The 20,682-nt window shown below is 37.9% G+C and overlaps 1 non-coding gene across 1 annotated transcript; it reads left to right on the top strand.

Annotated features, from left to right (window-relative positions):
* Positions 1-15,701: 15,701 nt before the first annotated feature.
* Positions 15,702-15,807, top strand: LOC120109099 (small nucleolar RNA R71). Its single transcript, XR_005510143.2, has one exon. It is a non-coding gene; the product is annotated as a small nucleolar RNA R71 (small nucleolar RNA).
* Positions 15,808-20,682: the final 4,875 nt, after the last annotated feature.

Genomic DNA, 20,682 nt, shown 5'->3' with positions numbered 1-20,682 from the left:
TAAATTGGAAGAGTTCCAAACAACCGATCATTATAGATTCTACCTTAGAAGCTGAATGTTAAGCCGTATCTAAGGGTGCAGTGGAAACCTTCTGATTAAAAGTTAATTGCAGAGTTAGGTGTAATGTCATTAGATGCCATAACACTTTACTGCGATAACATTGGCACCATAGCACTAGCTATGGAGCCATGGTCTCATCAGAAGTCCAAGCACATAGAGCGGCGCTTCCATTTCATACGCGACTATGATGTAGAGGTGCAGAGAGTAGACTCCGCGGATAACGTGGCAGACCCGTTCACTAAGCAGCTGAGTCAGCAAAAGACTGAAGCCCACCTTGAGAAGATGGGCCTAAGATATATGACCAATTGGCTTTAGTGCAAGTGGGAGATTGTTAGATGTATGCCCTAGAAGCCAATTTGGCTGACACATTGTTGATTCTAGGGACATAATTTTGTACTTGACTATTTATTATTGAATAAATAAAAGGCATCTTTTCATTCATATTATTTATGTGTCTATGAATCGTCCAAGGAATTAATAAGATGATGATACATATTCTCAAGAGTTGAGAATTTAAGGCATGTATCATTGGTGATTAATTTCTAAATGCTCCTGATCAATGGATCATCACGAGGACGGTGATCGATCCGATCAGTGCACAGATCACTTTTCTTCTGGATGGACGAGACTTGAGTCCACAGTGTAGGGACACTGAAGTGATAGTGTAGGTGCTTGTTAGAGAACAAGGGTACTGAGCGTGACCAAGACAAGAAGTCACTTGGATGTCTATCCACTCGTCAGTGACTTGCTTGATGTTGCAGTAGTGTGACTGGTCCTTTGACCTGCGGTGCTTCGGCTACTCACAGTGAGGTTATTGTAGTTTGACTGCACACATACATGGTCTCTAGCCATATGGGTCCATGCAGTGTAGATTGGCTGCGATAAGTTCACTGTAGGAGTAGGGTATGCACCTATAAGGAATCTATCGACCTTGATAGAAGAGGAGTGATCCTATGTGATTTGTTAGACTGAGTTCTAAGACCTTGGCCAGGGCAGTAATATAAAGTGGAAAAAGAGTTTTCCATTAGCGAACTCAAGTCGAATAAATCTTGACATATGACAGACGATGGGGTTTGACGAGTTGTCCATGACCTCCGCCCTGTAGGGATCCACGATAGTAGGACTGTATCACACGTTAACTGCACCTAGAGGTTCATCATTCCATTCTGCTGGGTAGCCACTACATGCTGCTAGGTGTCACTGGTGGATGGTGGGACTCATAGGGATTATCTTGATGATCGATAAACCCTAATGAGTTGAGTTGGAATCGTTCCAACCCATTGAAAGGAGTTTTCAATGATATTGAGATAGAGATCACAATATATCTCACTACCAGTCAGAATAGAACCTATGGGGTCACACACACTAGAAGTATTGACCGATCCGAGGGTTGAAATCGTGATTAGGAATCACAAGTAATCAATTTGATTGATAAGAAGTTGAAGAAGGAACAAAGGGAATTAATTAATTGGACTTGAAACAAGAGTCCTACTTCGAGTAGGATACCTAGAGTCCTAATTGGATTAGGACTGGGAATCTTAGTTGGAGTAGGACTGGGATTCCTACTTGGAATAGGATTCCTACAATCCTAATGAGATTAGGAATTTTGAATTAAAATTGGATTCCTACTTGGAGTAGGATTCCTAGAAATCCTAATTGGATTAGGACTTCGGATTCAAATAGAGTCCTAATTGGATTAGGACTAAAATTAAATACATCCTAATTGGATTAGGATTCCTTAAGTCTAAATTAATTATTAATCTAATGAATCAACATGACTCCTAATTGGATTAGGATTGAAGAGTTCAATTGAGTCATGGTTCATTCAAGTCCTAATTGGATTAGGACTAGCCTAGATTGGATCCAAATTGGTTCACCCTTGGGCTAAGCCTAATTGGATTAAGGCTAAACCACATTAGGGCCTCCCAATCCTCATTAGATGAGGATTAGGGCAACATGAGAGGGAGGGGCTCACGCCCCTCCTCCTTGGATCTCTTGGTGCGGCAACAAGAGGGGCCGACGCCCCTCTTGGTAATACATCAAGGGCTCCTAACTTGTAGGAGCCCTAGATGTTATAAAAGGAGGACTCTTGGGGGCTGACCTAATGGATATAGGAATCCCCCTCCTCTCCATCACGTGGCCACCCTCTCCCTCCCTTGGTTCAGCCGCCAGCAAGAAGAAGGGAAAAAGAAGCCATGGCGCCCTCCTCTTCCTCCTTTCCTCCTTCCAACGCAGGAAAAAGAAAGTAGGCTGCAGGGGCCTTGCTTCTTCCTCTTCTTCTTCCTTCTTCTTCCTCCTCTCAAGTACATTCATGAGTTGAAAGAAAGAGAGGAGATCAGCCATCAAAAGTTATCTCTGCAAGGGAGCTAGCACCCCGGTGAGATAGAAAGCTTGGATCGGATCCTGCTTCGTGTGGATACCCGTAGAGGCCGGACGTTTGAACGGCTTCAAGCGAACCCTCTTCCAAAAACTACGAATTCAGATTTGCGGTGATCATCTACCCGCGCAAGGTGAAGATCTGATCTTCCTAATAGTTTTAAAAGTTTTAATTCTTACCTAATTACGAAAGGTCTCGAAACAACGTTCATGCGATGAACGTAGATCCCGTGCATGCCGATTCCGCTGCCATCTGAAAAATTTTTGAAATATCAGCGGCGTGGGCGGGTTCCCAACAGGGACGACCAAGAATCATAGGGATTTGTTTCTTAAGGTTCGGCATAGGTTCCATATTGATGACCCAAAGATTGATTCATAGATTGATTTTGATGATCACAAAATCTTGAAGTATAGATACTAATGTTTATGTTGCAAGGAGAAAAATATTTATTTTGCAAGGAACATAGCAAGTTGGGAGAACACAAGAAGGCCTCCAAAGCTCTCAAGTTGGAAGAAAGCTACAATTTATTGGCCCAAGTTTAAAGTTCAAAGGATTCAAATTGGAGGAGCAAATCAAAAGAAAAATTCAAAAGAACAGTCTTCGAGTCGACTCCAGTGGAATTCGAGTCGACTCCGGAGAAGTATGAGTCGACTCCGGAGAAGTATGAGTCGACTCCTAGGAGTCACAGGCAGAAAAGTCAGAGAGTAGTTTTCGGGTCTGAGATTCGAGTCGACTCCAGTGGCACGCGAGTCGACTCCAATAGTTGGCAAGTCGACTCCAAAGAAAGCATGAGTCGACTCTAAGCGGAACACAAAGAAAAAGTCAGAGAGCATTTTTGGGACTCTGAGATTCGAGTCGACTCCCGCATTGCACGAGTCGACTCCGAGACTCCGCGACCATCAACAGACAGAAGACCAAGTTACTGCCTCTGAGATTCGAGTCGACTCCCAGACAGCTCGAGTCGACTCCAAGACAGCTTCACATCAAAAGGCAGAAGACCAAGTTTTGGAAACTGAGAGCCGAGTCGACTCCGAGGAAGTTCGAGTCGACTCCAAGACTGGACGAGCCAAAAGACAGAGGATCGGGAGTTCGGGCTCTGAGATTCGAGTCGACTCCCAGGACAGTCGAGTCGACTCGAGTGGATCAAATTCAAAATTGGATCCACGGACTTCAGTGGATGAGCCGACTCCGAAATTGCCAAGTCAGCTCCAGAAGTTGGCGAGTCGACTCCAGGTTAAGACGAGTCGACTCCCAGTCAAGGCATGCACTTTAATTCAAATTTGGAACAGTGGCCGAGTCGTCTCCAGTAAAGCACGAGCCGACTCCTGCAATAGGCGAGTCGACTCCTGATCGCGCGAGTCGACTCCGATCCTAACGGTAATATTGTCAGGAGGTGCAGACTGTGTCCAACGGCTCTATTTTTGTCTCTAACGGCTAGATTCTTGTTTCCACGCCATCTAAAGCTATAAAAACAAGAGGAGAGCCAGGGGAGAAGGTATGGAAGTGGGAGAAAATATTTAGGGAAGAGATTTGAAAGAGATTACAAGAAAAATCTTCCATAAGCACAAAAGGGCCATTCAAAGTAAAATAGAGAGAAGAAGAGCATCCAAGTGAATCCCAAAGCTTCCTCTCCATCCGTGTGCTGCCTCGGAGATCCTCTACTTCGTGCAAAATCAGAAGAGGGGGCAAGTGAAGAAGAAGCCGAGTTCCTCCATCTACAAATTAGTTTGAGGGCTTCTTCTCTTTTCTTTACTTATTTACATTTGCTATATTTGCTTATTTGAGAAGCTTGTATTTGATATAAACTCTTGTTCTAGTATCTTGTAACTTGATTCAATCAACAGGATTGAATCAAGGGGTTAAGGTTTGTTGGTGAGCCAAAGGGAAAACCAACGGGGTTTAAGGTTTGTTGGTGAGCCAAAGGGAAAACCAACGGGGTTTAGGTTTGTTGGCGAGCCGAGGGTAAAACCAACGTGTAAGGGTTTGATTGTGAGCCCGGAAAAACAATCGGGGTTGGTTCTAGTCGGTGAGCCTGGGAAAACCGACCGAGTTCGTTGTGCGCTCGTAAAACAACAAGTTGGGTTGTGAGCTTGTAAAACAACCGGCTGTAATCTGTAGGATTATAGTGAAATTTCCAAGAGGTCTTGGGGAGTGGATGTAGGTGCTGGGGTGCACCGAACCACTCTATGTCCTTTGTGTTTGTAATGCCTCTTGTTATAGTCTTACTAACACACTTACTTACTTAGATAAATTGCTTGCTTAATTCTTATCTGCACATCCTTTAGTTACAAGCATATTTAATCAAGTCGAAGTTTATACATCATACCATTGCTAAGTTTAACTTTCGCTGTGCATCTATACAACTTAGCATAGTTAATCAAAAAGTTTTAGAAGTAGCATAAAAGTTTTAAAAGACCCAATTCACCCCCCCCTCTTGGGTTGTATCTACTGGGCAACAAGTGGTATCAGAGCAGGTGCTCAAATATTATTTGTAGTCTTAACCGACTAGAGCCAAAGATCATGACAACTCAAATAGATAGTTTTCTAGGAGAAGGACAATCAATTGATACACCTCCACTATTTAATGGCATAAACTATACACATTGGAAAATACGCATGCGCATTTTTATACAATCAGTTGATTATAGTTTATGGAGCATTATAGCCAATGGAACACACACAAACACTAGTCATAATGAGAAAATGGCTCAACAAAATTCAAAAGCCATGAACCTAATATATTGTGCACTAGATAGGAATGAGTTTAATTGCATATCTTCTTGCATGACTGCTAAAGAAATATGGAATATGCTTGAAGACAAATATGAATGCACTAACAAATCTGAAACATCATGTGTAGAAGGAGAGCAGTATCACATTGAAAATCCATGCTTGGTGGCACAAGAGGTACATGCTGAAACTGAAAGCAATTTTACATTTGATGAACTCCATGATGCCTTTTCTGATTTGTATTTAGAATATAAGAAACTTATTTGTAAGAACAAAAATTTGAAGATTGAAAATCAAATTCTAATAGATGAAAAACTGAAACTAACCAGTAAAACTAAAATCTTAATTAAAGAAAATCAAGAACTAAATCAAAGAGATCAACTTCTCACTGAAAGTCATGATAAACTTAAGAAAAACAATGAGTTACTTTCAGAAGATAACAGAAGATTAACTAAAGAAGTTGACAGATTAAAACCTGTTGTTGAAAGATTTACCCTCAGCTCTGAAAAATTGAACCTAATGATAAATAATCAAAGAGCTGAATTTGATAAAGTTACATTAGGATATCAACCTTGGTACACCCAAAAACTGTTTAAGAATATGTTTGTTAAAACAGTTTTTAATTACTCTAAAACAGATTCTTATAAACAAAAGCTAAGTAAAATCTCTTCTGTTGTTCCTAAATCTATACATTACAAATTTGATGAACCAAAAAAGGAGAAACAGAAAATTAAAAGTTTTCCTACTACTCATGTTCGATCTAAGTTTGTTAAATTCAACAAGAGGATACAGAAATACATCCCTTGTAATCCTAAAATCTGTAAATTCATGGACAAAATAGCTATTAAGAGAATATGGGTTCCAAAAGGAACAATTATAGCTAACCTACAAGGACCCAAAAGAGCTTGGGTTTCTAAATTGAAAATATGATTATTCTTTCAGCATGCATGTCTAGCTATCCAAGGTTCTAATGAAAGATGTTATCTAAACAATGGGTGCTCTAGACATGTGTTAAAGAATTGAATTTAAAATGTAATTAAAAAGAATGATTTAAATGAAAGAAAGAATGAAATAAGTAATTCTTACATCTTCTCGTATTGAAATTACTTTATTAGTTGATTAAAACATAACTTGAAAGTATTAATCATTTTTGTGATATAAGTGATATTTTTTTTGGGGTATGAAAAGAAAATATATTCAAATCACTTCATTTTTTTTGTATGCTCCACTCACTATTGGATAAGTTGCTAAATGATTAATTAATTTATTAAAAATAACTTTATGAATCCTCTATATGCTTGATTAAGAATTTTTATCCATGGCATTATTTTTATTGATCATCAATATGATAATGTGTACTTGGTATGCTTTTGAATATATGCACTATGAATACCAAGATTAAAGAAACCATCCTTGGCACATAGAATCAACTCATGCTAGTATGTACTTAATCTCAAAAGACCTTGCCATATGCTTGCTTAGATTATCTACTTAAAGGTCAAAGTTTTGCTATGCATGCTAACTAAGGAAACAAACAAAAATCATCTCTAAATCTAAAGATGTTGTTTCCATCTCTAAGTCTTCAAAAGCCTACATTGGACTTGTTCTTGGAGAATAAAACTGAAGTATTTTTCTGTATTTACTAAATCTTGTAAAAGCGATCAAATGATAAAGGTTTGCAAACTATGAATCACGGCATAGTTTTGAAAACCAATTTTTGTGTTAAGTTGTGCACAGAAAATAATATTGAATACAATTGTTTCTGCACCAAGAATACTATAAGTAAAATAGGATTAATAGAATCTTTGAAGAATTGAAAAAGGCAATGTTGTATGATAGCCATCTACTTAAATGCCTTAAAAGCTATCATCAATACTTGTCATACATATGACTTCTATTAGATCTATTTTTGATGAAAACTTCTTTTGATCTTCTGAAAAATAAAAAATGAACTATTGCGTATCTCTCATATTTTTCAGTCGTACATGTTATGCTTGATATGTTCTTATGAAAAATAATGCCAAATCTGATAGAGATATGTCTATCCTTGGATATCACTCATCAAGCAATGCATATAGAATATTCAATGAAAAGATTTTAGTTGCAAAAATATCAAGTCGTCTTATTCTCTATGAGACTAATGATTTACTGTCAAGATACTAAGATCAAATTATATATGGTTAATCTTTTACATATAACAATCTGAAAACTTGTTGATAATTATAACAAAATTGAGTGTTTCAGAAATGCACTTAATGAAGAAAAATTGATAACTACTAAAAGACTGAATCAAGAAAAGATGAAATAGATCTTGATTCTTGCATGATTAAAAGTAAAGATCACCACTATCATTTGCTTGACTCATGAGCTTTATATTCTGTCAAATGAATGTGTAGAATTCACTCCTATGTGGTTATTTCATTAAAAAGTAGATCTATGTTAAATAACCACCATATTTAAAAATTACACATTACATATATGATAAAGCAATATGTGATTTAAAACAAGCATCAAAAGCTTGATATATAAAAGCTTAGGTAACCTTGTTGATAGAAAGTAATAGTGATAAATCTATGCATCAAAAAGAAGAATCTATGATATCTTGCTTGCTCATAGCACACATTGATGGCATCATTTTTGTTCTACCAATGAAAATTTATATGAATAGTTATATTGCAAGGTGAGTTTGAAATATGATGAATGAATTAACATCTTCTCTCAAACTCCAAATTAAGACAAACAGGAAAGGGGATCTTCATTGACCAACGTTAGTCCACAAGAAAACTTTTATAGAAGATTGGCGTGAAGAAGGTATATCTATGACCCCATCTTGTAGAAATTGTAAAGGATGAGCAAAGTAGATCTATTGTGTTAAAGCTGTATTGAAGCATGATAGAATAATTATTTTATCATACAGCTAAGTAGACCAGATTGTATGCTCATTATGTGACCTTGTGCAAGACTTCAATCTAACTTTAATTAATCATATTTTATTTATAACAAATACGTCATAATCTGAATTTTGATAGAAACAAACGTTTAAGATGAGTTGATTAAAACTTAGTTAACACATCTTATTGATAATTATCTTAAGCAAATAGAATCTAAACTAAATTGATTTGACCTTGATAAATCTGTCTATTGCCTCACATGCTTGTCCTTGAACTATCTTGGTTAATGAATTTATCTCTTTAGTTCAAGTGATATGTGCTTGCTTATATTTAGGCAATCTCTTGAGTAAAGTGACTCAACATGCAACTATTGTCATATCTCATATTGAGTCATCTAATTAAAAAATATATATATATATGTTGGATGAATGCTTTGTATCTTAAAGAAACTAATGACCTTCCTTCAAGAAAGAAAAATGAGAAATTTCAACTTGAAGGATATCTTCATGTAAGATACACTAAACATTCACATGCAAACAAGAGAGAGGATCTTCTTCAGCCAAAAGTTCACACATAAAAAATCTAGTTTGGCTTGAAGAATATATAATGAATAAGTAATTCTAGATATCTCTCTCATAAATTAGCTTAGCAAAGTCAATAACTTTAAATCTTATTTTGACATGATTAAATTCTTTAATTATTAATTTTTGATATCATGTCTATATGTGTATTGACTGACTTATACTTTTAGAAACTGTTTCATGGTTTGCCCAAACTAAATTATTTCTTTGCCTATATCATAACCATGAAATACACAAGTATATGCTTAAAATTTTGATGTAAAATAACTTGTGAGAAGTTATGAATCCTTGAGCATAATGAAAATGTTGTTTGCATGATATACATATATATGATACATAAGATTATTTCTTTATTCTGCTCTTTCATGTAAATTACTTGAGAATAACAAAAGAGAGAGAGATAAAGAAAAGAAAATGGATATTATTCAAGAGAAGTAAAATCTAAGTAAAGGCAAATACTTCAATCTTAAGGAAAAGCAAAACAAGCATAATATATTCGGCACATTTGTGAGACTTGTGTGAGCATTCTTTTGGAAGGGATAAAATCCATAATTAATTACACTTAAACAGGAAGAGTTTGAAGTAAACATTTTAACCTTTCTATATTGTTCATCATAGGGATGGTGCCAATGGGGAGGCTAGTGGTAGTACCCGGCACTATTTGACCCAACTATTCGGTGTAGGGCATATTAGGGACGGCACAAGAGGGAGGCTAGTGGTAGTACCTCGTGCCCCTTCCCAACTCCACCGGATAGGGAGCAAATAGAGTATAGTGCATAAGAAAGTAAAAATGAGAGACAAAATAAATGATAATATACAAGAAAGAATCAATTCAAATTTTTAGTCACATGGAAACACACTTTAAGGATGAAATCAGTGCCAAATTGTATTTAAATAGGGGGAGTTTATTTGCAAAGAATTGATTTTGATCCTTGACATGCTTATTCTTAATATTCTAATGCATGACTTAACACATAATATATTTTGCATGTGGCATGATGCTTTAAATTATGGATTCTCAATATTTTGTAATGCTTCATGCTTGGACAATTTGATTGAATGTTTGAAATGCTACATAACATCTTTTGTTTGGTTTTATTGAAAAGAAAATTCAGATTTGTTATTCAGAATCATCGTTAAAATCTGAAAGTTAAATAAATTTGTAAAAAAAAAGGAGAAGAGAAGGATATCTCTATTTAGGCAAAATGAATTGAGTTGTTTTTATCCTTCAACTTGATTAACTTTGGTATATAATGTTCTAACTCATACCAAAACTCAACATAAATACAAATACTCTGAATATGCTCTTACATGTTTGAAATATGTGTTTTCAAACGTAATGATTTAAGATAAGCTACAATGTGGAAGATCCATATCTCAAATTATGACTTTGAAAGCCTCTTTTGAAAATCTTTATGAAATTCAGAATCTGATTTTGTATAAAAGCTTAAACTAAATGTGATTTTTTAAATAAAGTCTTACTTTAGGAAAAACAGAATTAATTTTGATGCCTTTGGTGATTGCTCCGATACGCATCCGAAACATATCATTTCTTATCTTCAAAATATACCAATATTGGTTCAAATGATGTGTCTTTCGATGATCTTGATTGCAAATAAAAATTTCTAAATATATGATTTTATTTTGATATTAAAAAGATTTATTGTGTTTCATGTATACATTGCAAAAAAAACTATGATTAAGAAATTGAGTTCTATAAATATATATACCTCAATGATCATCTATATGTTTTTTCTCCCCTACATTATTAAAGACTTCCATCAATAGAGTGAATGATCTTAAAACTAGAAATATTTCAGTTCACTCAAATGACTCTAAAAGAAAGAAAATGCAAATGCTTTTGAAAGAAATTGAGCTTCAATTGAATCATTTTCTGATTAATACTTTTATACATTTTCTCTAAGATTAGGAGAAAGCATAACTTGTTCTTAAAGGATTAGAAAGAGTGATTACTATAAATTCTGAATAATTCTAGATCACTCTACATTCTTGATATTACAGAATTTCAGTGTTATTCACGTTTATCACCAAAAATCTGAAATTCAACAATTAAAATGATTAAAGAAGAATGCATCTTTTGAGGGGGAGCTTTAGATATTCAGTATCCTATCCCAAAGACACTTTATTTTGATGCATACTTTGAATTTTATGGATTGATTTTGATGAACCTCCTTATATTGCAAGACATGCTTTAATTTCCTTGAGATGAGTTCTATAAAGGTTGTCTTATCTCAAACCTTGAGTCTTATAAAAATAAGCTGAAATATATTTTTGAGATTGACAATCTTATTGAACATTATCTTAGGATTCTAAACTCTTAAATGGAATGATCAATTGAGGGGAAGAAAGAAAATTTCAGAAGGAGAGGTCTTATGGAACTTAATTACATAAATCTATAGGAGAGGGAAAGAATACTAAATGAAAAGTGATCCTAATACTCTCCAATATGTATCATCTGAAATTTAAATCTGAAAATCTTTATGATACACCTTGAGGCGTGTTATTTGGTTAGTATATCTTATGCATCACTCATGAACCAAATTACAAATCTTAAGAGCCTCTAATTTAATAAAACAGGAGGAGAACAATGTATTAAATTTTTTTGAGTATCTCTTAGAAAATCTATTTTGAACCTCACTAGTGAGTTTTAATTGGCTTACTCTTTAAAACTTCTATTTTGTGCCAATTCATTATTTTATGTATCAAATTGTGCTTATTTTCTAAAGGAATAAAAGAAAGTCTTTAAAAGAGCTCTAAGATGTATCAAAAATTGCATGAATTCATATTTTGGTATTTGTGCCCCAATGCTCTTATTATCATAAAAGAACTTTGAAGTCATTAAGAATTAATGATCCAACATGATGATATGTTTTTTTCCAAATATATAAGTTTTGATCTTTTACTCTGAAAATTAATTAAATTGCTCTCATGTTGATAAAATACTTAATAGATTGGGCAAAAGGTCTTAAATGAACAAGCTTTCATACTTAGTGAAGAGAGGTTAGATTTCCACTCATATTTTTTCTTGAATATCATTTGTGGTACTTCTTGAATTAACCTAAGGAAGATTCCACCTACACTTGATTAGAAAACTATCTGTGGTATCAAATTAAAAAACCTCTTGAATTCACACTCGATGTGTTCTGCTCTGATCTTTGTACTTAATGTTTCACTATCTTTTTGATGTTGTCAAAAAGGGGGAGAAATATCTAAGTATATGCTATATACTTAAAATTTAAATATGTTGATTGTGTTAAGCTGATTAAATCTAAAGCATTATCATGAAGTATGTTTTTAAATATATATGTTTTCCACTTCATGCAACTTAGCTATGTATTACTTCTAGAAATCAATATCTTTTATATTGCATATACTCCAAGTTTTGTCATCATCAAAAAGGGGGAGATTGATGACCCAAAGATTGATTCATAGATTGATTTTGATGATCACAAAATCTTGAAGTATAGATACTAATGTTTATGTTGCAAGAAGAAAAATATTTATTTTGCAAGGAACATAGCAAGTTGGGAGAACACAAGAAGGCCTCCAAAGCTCTCAAGTTGGAAGAAAGCTACAATTTATTGGCCCAAGTTTAAAGTTCAAAGGATTCAAATTGGAGGAGCAAAATCAAAAGAAAAATTCAAAAGAACAGTCTTCGAGTCGACTCCAGTGGAATTCGAGTCGACTCCGGAGAAGTATGAGTCGACTCCGGAGAAGTATGAGTCGACTCCTAGGAGTCACAGGCAGAAAAGTCAGAGAGTAGTTTTCGGGTCTGAGATTCGAGTCGACTCCAGTGGCACGCGAGTCGACTCCAATGGTTGGCAAGTCGACTCCAAAGAAAGCATGAGTCGACTCTAAGTAGAACACAAAGAAAAAGTCAGAGAGCATTTTTGGGACTCTGAGATTCGAGTCGACTCCCGCATTGCACGAGTCGACTCCGAGACTCCGCGACCATCAACAGACAGAAGACCAAGTTACTGCCTCTGAGATTCGAGTCGACTCCCAGACAGCTCGAGTCGACTCCAAGACAGCTTCACATCAAAAGGCAGAAGACCAAGTTTTGGAAACTGAGAGCCGAGTCGACTCCGAGGAAGTTCGAGTCGACTCCAAGACTGGACGAGCCAAAAGACAGAGGATCGGGAGTTCGGGCTCTGAGATTCGAGTCGACTCCCAGGACAGTCGAGTCGACTCGAGTGGATCAAATTCAAAATTGGATCCACGGACTTCAGTGGATGAGCCGACTCCGAAATTGCCAAGTCAGCTCCAGAAGTTGGCGAGTCGACTCCAGGTTAAGACGAGTCGACTCCCAGTCAAGGCATGCACTTTAATTCAAATTTGGAACAGTGGCCGAGTCGTCTCCAGTAAAGCACGAGCCGACTCCTGCAATAGGCGAGTCGACTCCTGATCGCGCGAGTCGACTCCGATCCCAACGGTAATATTGTCAGGAGGTGCAGACTGTGTCCAACGGCTCTATTTTTGTCTCTAACGGCTAGATTCTTGTTTCCACGCCATCTAAAGCTATAAAAATAAGAGGAGAGCCAGGGGAGAAGGTATGGAAGTGGGAGAAAACATTTAGGGAAGAGATTTGAAAGAGATTACAAGGAAAATCTTCCATAAGCACAAAAGGGCCATTCAAAGTAAAATAGAGAGAAGAAGAGCATCCAAGTGAATCCCAAAGCTTCCTCTCCATCCGTGTGCTGCCTCGGAGATCCTCTACTTCGTGCAAAATCAGAAGAGGGGGCAAGTGAAGAAGAAGCCGAGTTCCTCCATCTACAAATTAGTTTGAGGGCTTCTTCTCTTTTCTTTACTTATTTACATTTGCTATATTTGCTTATTTGAGAAGCTTGTATTTGATATAAACTCTTGTTCTAGTATCTTGTAACTTGATTCAATCAACAGGATTGAATCAAGGGGTTAAGGTTTGTTGGTGAGCCAAAGGGAAAACCAACGGGGTTTAAGGTTTGTTGGTGAGCCAAAGGGAAAACCAACGGGGTTTAGGTTTGTTGGCGAGCCGAGGGTAAAACCAACGTGTAAGGGTTTGATTGTGAGCCCGAAAAAACAATCGGGGTTGGTTCTAGTCGGTGAGCCTGGGAAAACCGACCGAGTTCGTTGTGCGCTCGTAAAACAACAAGTTGGGTTGTGAGCTTGTAAAACAACCGGCTGTAATCTGTAGGATTTATAGTGAAATTCCCAAGAGGTCTTGGGGAGTGGATGTAGGTGCTGGGGTGCACCGAACCACTATATATCCTTTGTGTTTGTAATGCCTCTTGTTATAGTCTTACTAACACACTTACTTACTTAGATAAATTGCTTGCGTAATTCTTATCTGCACATCCTTTAGTTACAAGCATATTTAATCAAGTCGAAGTTTATACATCATACCCTTGCTAAGTTTAACTTTCGCTGTGCATCTATACAACTTAGCATAGTTAATCAAAAAGTTTTAGAAGTAGCATAAAAGTTTTAAAAGACCCAATTCACCCCCCCCTCTTGGGTTGTATCTACTGGGCAACACATATCAAGGACGATGAAATCAACTGGAAAATAAAATTTATCAACCTTGACTAGGACGTCTTCAATTGTTCCTCGTGGTATTTTAATAGATCGATCAGCCAATTGCAGGGACACCGAAGTAGGCTTTAATTCACCTAATCCGAACTTCTTATATACTGAGTAAGGCAAAAGATTAACACTTGCTCCTAAATCTAATAGTGCTCGATCAATAGAATTGTCTCCTACCACATAAGAGATGGTAGGGGCACCAGGATCTTTGAACTTGGGAGGAGTTTTGTGCTGGAGGATGGAACTTACATGTTCAGTTAAGAAGACCTTTTTAGGCACATGTGACCTAGATTTTCATTTTTGGGTACAAAGGTCCTTGAGAAATTTGGCATAAGATGGAACTTGTTTTATGGCATCAAGGAGAGGGAGGTTGATTTTGACTTGTTTGAATACCTCCATTATTTCTTCCAACGAAGTTCTTTTCTTGCTAAAGGAAGAAGGTGCATTCAGACACTGAGGGAAAGGAGCCTTCGGTGTAAAAGGTGTGGTTGATACTGGACTAGATGGAAACAAGAAAGTGTTTGGATTCTTGTTAGGCACAGTCATACTTTTGTCTTCATTTTCCTTATGTTCTTTTTCTTCAACCTTATTGTCCACTACACGTCCGCTTCTTAAAGTAGTCATGGCATTAGCTTGTTCATGGTGAACATCATTCGGGGGGGTCTCGTGAGCCATGCACTGTCCCCTCGGATTACTCACTGGTTGACTTGGAAGCTTGCCTTCCTCTCTTTTATTCAATGCACAAGCTAGCTGCCCTAGCTGGGTCTCTAATTTGGCAATCGATTAGGTATGTGAGTGCAACAGTTGTGTATTGGCTTCCAGTCCTTGAAGAGCAGTTAATACTTTCTGCTCAAAAGCAGTATCTCTCTAGGGTGGTGGAGGAGGGACATGTTGAAATTGTGAATAGTGAGTAGGAGGACGGTTTGGATGAACATTCTGGAATGGTTGAAAGTTTTGGAAATAAGGTTGGGAGGTGTTGGGAGTTTGCTGCTTCCAAGAGAAATTTGGATGGTTGCGCCATCCCGGATTATAAGTAGTGGAATATGGATCATTACCCGGTCGGGACTGTGTTTGGGCAGCATTAACTTATTCTTGCACAAATTCAGGGAATTGAGCTGCCAAAGGGCACTCAAAAATAGGATGAGACGGGCTAGAATAGAGAGCACACACTTGTGCTTGGAAAAAGTTTGGTGTTCTCTAGACATTAGCTGGTCCAACTTGCGGGATAGTGCATTTACTTTGTCAGATAGACCTATGGACTGGCTAACTTCATTTATGGTTCCTTTTCTTTGAGAACTCGGGGGTGCTTGACGAGCGGAGGAGGCATGGTGGAGGAAATTTTCATTAAAATTTTCAAATAATTGCCATGCCTCATGGTCACTTTTAAGCATGAAAGTTCTCCTGCATGCGGCATCGATCAACTGACGGTTTCGTTCAGTCAATCCATCATAGAAACATTATACTAGCTGCCATTTAGGTATTTGATGATGTGGGCATTTACGGATTAGGTCCCGAAATCTCTTCCAAGTTTTATAAAATTCTTCTCCCTCAGTTTGGGAGAAGCTTGTGATGACACATCTAAACTGGTTCGTTCTTCCTATGAGAAAATATTTTTTAAGAAATTCATGTCGCATTTGAGCCCAAGAGAGAATAGAATTGGCTTCTAATGAATGGAGCCATTGTTTAGCTCTATCCTTAAGGAAAAAAGGAAACAACCTAAGTTTCAGAGCATCATCAGTGAAGTTCTGAATTTTGACAGTATTGCAGATCTCAAGGAACTCATCCAAATGTTTGTATGGGTCTTCATTGTTGAGTCCATAAAAAGAGGGAAACATTTGGATGATACTAGACTTAATTTCAAATTGTACATGTTAGATGTATGCCCTAGAAGCCAATCTGGCTGACACATTGTTAATTCTAGGGACATAATTTTGTACTTGACTATTTATTATTGAATAAATAAAAGGCATCTTTTCATTCATATTATTTATGTGTCTATGAATCGTCCAAGAAATTAATAAGATGATGATGCATATTCTCAAGAGTTGAGAATTTGAGCCATGTATCATTGGTGATTAATTTCTAAATGCTCCGGATCAATGGATCATCACGAGGACGGTGATCGATCCGATCAGTGCACAGATCACTTTCCTTCTGGATGGACGAGACTTGAGTCCACAGTGTAGGGACACTGAAGTGATAGTGCAGGTGCTTGTTAGAGAACAAGGGTACTGAGCGTGACCAAGACAAGAAGTCACTTGGATGTCTATCCACTCGTCAGTGACTTGCTTGATGTTGCAGTAGTATGACTGGTCCTTTGACCTACGGTGCTTCAGCTACTCACAGTGAGGTTATTGTAGTTTGACTACACGTATACATGGTCTCTAGTCATATGGGTCCTTGTAGTGTAGATTGGCTGCAGTAAGTTCACTGTAGGAGTAGGGTATGCACTTACATGGAATCTATCGACCTTGATAGAAGAGGAGTGATCCTATGTGATTTGTTAGACTGAGTTCTAAGACCTTGGCCAGGGCAGTAATATAAAGTGGAGAAAGAGTTTTCCACTATCGAACTCGAGTCGAATAAATCTTGACATATGACAGACGAAGGGGTTTGACGAGTTATCCATGACCTCCGTCCTGTAGGGATCCACGATAGTAGGACTGTATCACATGATAACTGCACCTAGAGGTTCATCATTCTATTCTACTGGGTAGCCACTACATGCTGCTAGATGTCACTGGTGGATGGTGGGACTCACAGGGATTATCTCGATGATCGATAAATCCTAATGAGTAGAGTTGGAATCGTTCCAATCCATTGAAAGGAGTTTTCAATGATATTGTGATAGAGATCATAATATATCTCACTACCAGTCAGAGTAGAACCTATGGGGTCACACACACTAGAAGTAATGACCGATCCGATGGTTGAATCGTGATTAGGAATCACAAGTAATCAATTTGATTGATAATAAGTTGAAGAAGGAACAAAGGGAATTGATTAATTGGACTTAAAACAAGAGTCCTACTTAGAGTAGGATTCATAGAGTCCTAATTGGATTAGGACTAGAAATCCTACTTGGACTGGGATTCCTACTTGGACTGAAAATCCTATTTGGAGTAGGACTAGGAGTCCTACTTGGAGTAGGATTCATAGAGTCCTAATTGGATTAGGACAGGAATCCTACTTGGACTGGGATTCCTACTTGGACTGGGAATCCTATTAGGAGTAGGACTAGGATTCCTACTTGGAGTAGGATTCCTATAATCTTAATTAGATTAGGAGTTTTGAATTAAATTTAGATTCCTACTTGGAGTAGGATTCCTAGAGTCCTAATCGGATTAGGACTTCGAATTCAAATTAGAGTCCTAATTGGATTAGGACTAGAATTAAACAAGTCCTAATTGGATTAGGATTTCTTAAGTCCCAATTAATTATTAATCCAATGAATCAAGATGGCTCCTAATTAGATTAGGATTGAAGAGTTCAACTGAGTCATGGTTCATTCAAGTTCTAATTGGATTAGGACTAGTGTTGGGAACCCGCCCATGCCGCTGATGTTTCAAAAATTTTCAGATGGCAGCGGAATCGGCATGCACGAGTTCGACGTTCATCGCATGAACGCTTGTTTCGAGACCTTTCGTAATTAGGTAAGAATTAAAACTTTTAAAACTATTAGGAAGATCAAATCTTCACCTTGCGCGGGTAGATGATCACCGCAAATCTGAATTCGTGGTTTTGGAAGAGGGTTCGCTTGAAGCCGTTCAAACGTCCGGCCTCTACGGGTATCCACACGAAGCAGGATCCGATCCAAGCTCTCTATCTCACCGGGGTGCTAGCTCCCTTGCAAAGATAGCTTTGATGGCTGATGTCCTTCCTCTCAATCAACTCTTGATTGTGCTTAGAAGGAGGAAGAAGAAGGATGAAGAATAGGAAGAAGATGATCCTCTACGCAGCCTTCTCTTGTTCCTTGCGTTGGATGAAGGAAGGGAAGGGAAGGAAACCGCCAACACTTGGAGATCTTTTCCCTTGCTTGCGGCTGCAACTAAAGAGGAGGAGAGGGGGCTTCCTCGGCTTGAAGAGGAGGAGAAGACTCATCTAGGGCGCCGGCCCTAGTGCCTCTCTTATAGCCATCAAGGGCTCCTCCAAAATAGGAGCCCTAGATGATTTTCCAAAAAGGGAAGGGGGGCGCCGGCCCCTCTCTTCATGCCGCACACAAGGAGAGGAGGAGGGGCGTGATCCCTCCTTCTTGTGTTGCCCTAATCCTCTTCCAAAGAGAATTGGGTGCCTCTCTTATGGTTAAGTCCTAATCTAATTAGGATTGACCATATTGGGTTCAATCTACGCTAGTCCTAATCCAATTAGGACTTGAATGAACCATGACTCAATTGAACTCTTCAATCCTAATCCAATTAGGAGTCATGTTGATTCATTAGATTATTAATTAATTTAGACTTAAGAAATCCTAATCCAATTAGGATTTGTTTAATTTTAGTCCTAATCCAATTAGGACTCCATTTGAATCCGAAGTCCTAATCCAATTAGGATTTCTAGGAATCCTACTCCAAGTAGGAATCCAATTCAAAATTCAAAATTCCTAATCTCATTAGGATTGTAGGAATCCTATTCCAAATAGGAATTCCAGTCCTACTCCAACTAGGATTCCCAGTCCTAATCCAATTAGGACTCTAGGAATCCTACCCGAAGTAGGATTCTTGTTTCAAGTCCAATTAATTAATTCCTTTTTCTTTCTTCAACTTTTTATCAATCAAATTGATTTCTTGTGATTCCTAATCACGATTTCAACCATCGGATCGGTCAATACTTCTAGTGTGTGTGACCCCATAGGTTCTATTCTGACTGGTAGTGAGATATATTGTGATCTCTATCACTATATCATTGAAAACTCCTTTCAATGGGTTGGAACGATTCCAACTCAACTCATTAGGGTTTATCGATCATCAAGATAATCCCTATGAGTCCCACCATCCACCAGTGACACCTAGCAGCATGTAGTGGCTACCCAGCAGAATGGAATGATGAACCTCTAGGTGCAGTTAACGTGTGATACAGTTCTACTATCGTGGATCCCTACAGGACGGAGGTCATGGACAACTCGTCAAACCCCATCGTCTGTCATATGTCAAGATTTATTCGACTTGAGTTCGATAGTGGAAAACTCTTTCTCCACTTTACTGCCCTGGCCAAGGTCTTAGAACTCAGTCTAACAAATCACATAGGATCACTCCTCTTCTATCAAGGTCGATAGATTCCTTATAGGTGCATACCCTACTCCTACAGTGAACCTACTGCAGCCAATCTACACTGCATGGACCCATATGGCTAGAGACCATGTATGTGTGCAGTCAAACTACAATAACCTCACTGTGAGTAGCCGAAGCACCGCAGGTCAAAGGACCAATCACACTACTGCAACATCAAGTAAGTCACTGACGAGTGGATAGACATCCAAGTGACTTCTTGTCTTGGTCACGCTCAGTACCCTTGTTCTCTAACAAGCACCTGCACTATCACTTCAGTGTCCCTACACTGTGGACTCAAGTCTCGTCCATCCAGAAGGAAAGTGATCTGTGCACTGATCGGATCGATCACCGTCCTCGTGATGATCCATTGATCAGGAGCATTTAGAAATTAATCACCAATGATACATGGCTCAAATTCTCAACTCTTGAGAATATGTATCATCATCTTATTAATTTCTTGGACGATTCATAGACACATAAACAATATGAATGAAAAAGATGCCTTTTATTTATTCAATAATAAATAGTCAAGTACAAAATTATGTCCCTAGAATCAACAATGTGTCAGCCAAATTGGCTTCTAGGGCATACATCTAACAATCTCCCACTTGCACTAAAGCCAATTGGTCATATATCTTAGGCCCATCTTCTCAAGGTGGGCTTCAGTCTTTTGCTGACTCAGCTGCTTAGTGAAAGGGTCTGCCACGTTATCCGCGGAGTCTACTCTCTGTACCTCTACATATTTCTTCTCCACATAGTCGCGTATGAGGTGAAAGCGCCGCTCTATATGCTTAGACTTCTGATGAGACCTTGGCTCCTTAGCAAGGGCTATGGCGCCATTGTTATCGCAGTAGAGTGTTATGGCATCTGATGTCATCACATCTAGCTCTGCAATGAATTTCTTGAACCAGAAGCCTTCCTTAGCAGCTTCAGAGGCGGCGATGTATTCGGCTTCCATAGTAGAATCAGCAATGATCGGTTGTTTAGAACTCTTCCAATTCACCGTACCACCATTGCACAAGAACACGTATCCAGATGTTGACTTCCTGTCATCGACATCAGTCATGAAGTCTGAATCTGTGTACCCTTCTACCTTTAACTCTGATGATCCTCCAAAAACCAAGAATAAATCTTTAGTTCTTCTCAAGTACTTAAGAATATTCTTCACAGCTGTCCAGTGTTCTTCACCTGGA

This window comes from Phoenix dactylifera, chromosome 1 (genome assembly GCF_051530095.1).
Source record: "Phoenix dactylifera cultivar Ajwa chromosome 1, Ajwa_hap1_PhDact_Kaust_v1.1, whole genome shotgun sequence".
In the NCBI taxonomy this organism is placed as follows: Eukaryota; Viridiplantae; Streptophyta; class Magnoliopsida; order Arecales; family Arecaceae; genus Phoenix; species Phoenix dactylifera.
This window is presented reverse-complemented; position numbering and strand designations above follow the sequence as displayed.